The 2,892-nt window shown below is 38.2% G+C and overlaps 1 long non-coding RNA gene across 1 annotated transcript; it reads right to left on the bottom strand.

The window, feature by feature from the left end:
• Positions 1-259: 259 nt before the first annotated feature.
• Positions 260-752, bottom strand: LOC145634938 (uncharacterized). The gene is made up of 3 exons (XR_014113696.1): positions 615-752; positions 418-522; positions 260-317 (listed from the first exon to the last, which is right to left on the bottom strand). It is a non-coding gene; the product is annotated as an uncharacterized LOC145634938 (long non-coding RNA).
• Positions 753-2,892: the final 2,140 nt, after the last annotated feature.

The raw sequence follows: 2,892 nt of genomic DNA, 5'->3' as shown, positions 1-2,892 counted from the left end.
GTCTAAGGCTAGAAATCACATCAATATAGCATTTCAAGAAATTTTAGGACTTACCTCATCAAGCTGTTGAGTGTCCGTACAATGAGTCACAATGTCAAGCATGAATCTCATCACATACAAAGCACAATCAAGTCCATTCTCTTGTTGTGCGCACTAGCATATGACAAACAAATCACATCAGTGAAACATGCAAAGGAAATGAGCAAATATTTACTACCATAGATTTTCAAGATAATCACAATAATATCATGTAAATTACCAACGGTGTCTTCCATGTTGGACCCTTTGGAGCACGACAATGTAGTTTCTTCATAACACTGTAGTATAAAAAATACAATCAAATTTGATTAGTCGTATGATTACTAAATTAGTTATTATTAGCAATAATCATCACTATAGGTTGCTATATATATTTACTTTTGCAATATAGACTTCACGAGCCACTTCTCCGATGATCGAGCTGAATCAAGGTGATAAATTGTGTTAGTGGAATTACAAATCACCATGAGGCTCCAATGCTCCCTACATAAGTTCACAATAGACAAGGTAATTAATATTTAGGAGTCAACATATAATGAGGCCAAATCGATTGAATTTGACATGGTTAGTCATACTCTCTATAACATGGGGCGAATATGAACTTGTCTCCCGCACGCGTTGATTCCCTTATACTCTGTTCAACATAGTACAACACGTCATGGGGGTTGCCTATGATTTTAGTAGTGGATAACTGCTCGGGGCATAACCACCCAACTTTACACGAAGAATCAGTGTCAGTTAAGTGCTCCTGTAGTGCTCTGCGTGCATGAACATTGATTAATTTATCAGATGTAGGATAATCACCATCAATTTGAATAACTTGAAAAAAGTATGAACTTTATGTAGGCATTGAAGTACCTCATGAATGTTTGAATGAGGGAAATGTTAAGCTTTGCACCACGTAGAAATTCCTTCACATCTTCTTTGCTAATCCAAGCAATTGCATCCTCATCATAGTGGAACATTGCCTTAGGAAGTGCAACTTCCATGGGATCGACCAAATGACAAGCACGGTTGTGAAGAAAGGTCATGTCAGTAGAGAGCGATTGAAGAACAATGTCTTCAACAATTGGAGTAGGTGGCATGGGTGAACCTTTCGAAGAGTGCAACTTCGACGCTTGTTCACTCTTGGACTGTTGTTCACTAAGCTTCTTCTTAGGTTGATCAATTCTTTTAGGCTTCTCCACCCTCTTTCTCTTTGAAGTTTTGCTTCCATTGGAAATCTGAAATAGTTTGAGAAATAATAAGTTTCAACTCACAATCACTTATAATAGGCAAGTGAGTAGCCATTTCGGGTCAAAATGGCTTTTTTTTATGAATTTGACCCAAAAACTTAGAACTTGGCGATTTTTATGTAATTTCAAATGACAAACACTTATATATATGTGATTATGAGTTGTTTTGAGATGCAAGGAGTTTATAAGTTGAGAAATGAAGAAAATAGGCAAGTGAGTAGCCATTTCGGGTCAAAATGGCTTTTTTTTATGAATTTGACCCAAAAACTTAGAAGTTGGCGATTTTTATGTAATTTCAAATGACAAACACTTATAAATATGTGATTATAAGTTGTTTTGATATGCAAGTAGTTTAAAAGTTGAGAAATGAAGAAAAAAGGCAAGTAAGTAGCCATTTCGGCTCAAAATGGCTACTTTTTGATGAAATGATGAAAATTGCTTAAATTGTTTTTTTTTTTTTTTAAAAATGCAACGGCAGCCGCACCGGGAAACCCGAGGGAGGCGCCCCCGCTGCCGGAACAGCGAAGGCAGCCCGTGCCGAGGCCACAGCAGCCCCGACATGTGGCAGGGGGCTGCCAGTCTGCTGCAGCCTTGGCAGCAGCCTGCCTGGGCTGCTGCTGCCTCGACAGGCGGCTGCCATGGCTGTAGCAGCACCTGCCGAGGCTGCAGCAGCCCAGGCAGGCTGCTGCCGAGGCTGCAGCAGTCTGGCAGCCACCTGCCATGGCTGCTACAGCCTTGGCAGCCACCTGTCGGGGCTGCTGTGGCCTCGTTGGGGCTGCCTTTGCTGTTCCGGCAGCGGGGGCGGCTCCCTCGGGTGTCCCGGTGCGGCGGAAGTTGCTTATTTTTTTTTAAAAAAAAAAATTTGAACTAGGCGATTTTTATGTAATTTCAAATGACAAACACTTATAAATATGTGATTATGAGTTGTTTTGAGATGCAAGGAGTTTATAAGTTGAGAAATGAAGAAAATAGGCAAGTGAGTAGCCATTTCGGGTCAAAATGGCTTTTTTTTTATGAATTTGACCCAAAAACTTAGAACTTGGCGATTTTTATGTAATTTCAAATGACAAACACTTATAAATATGTGATTATGAGTTGTTTTGAGATGCAAGGAGTTTATAAGTTGAAAAATGAAGAAAATAGGCAAGTGAGTAGCCATTTCGGGTCAAAATGGCTTTTTTTTATGAATTTGACCCAAAAACTTAGAACTTGGCGATTTTTATGTAATTTCAAATGACAAACACTTATAAATATGTGATTATGAGTTGTTTTGAGATGCAAGGAGTTTATAAGTTGAGAAATGAAGAAAATAGGCAAGTGAGTAGCCATTTCGGGTCAAAATGGCTTTTTTTTTATGAATTTGACCCAAAAACTTAGAACTTGGCGATTTTTATGTAATTTCAAATGACAAACACTTATAAATATGTGATTATGAGTTGTTTTGAGATGCAAGGATTTTATAAGTTGAGAAATGAAGAAAATAGGCAAGTGAGTAGCCATTTCGGGTCAAAATGGCTTTTTTTTTATGAATTTGACCCAAAAACTTAGAACTTGGCGATTTTTATGTAATTTCAAATGACAAACACTTATAAATATGTGATTATGAGTTGTTTTGAGA

Source organism: Chenopodium album, chromosome 6, assembly GCF_948465745.1.
Source record: "Chenopodium album chromosome 6, dcCheAlbu1.1, whole genome shotgun sequence".
In the NCBI taxonomy this organism is placed as follows: domain Eukaryota; kingdom Viridiplantae; phylum Streptophyta; class Magnoliopsida; order Caryophyllales; family Amaranthaceae; genus Chenopodium; species Chenopodium album.
This window is presented reverse-complemented; position numbering and strand designations above follow the sequence as displayed.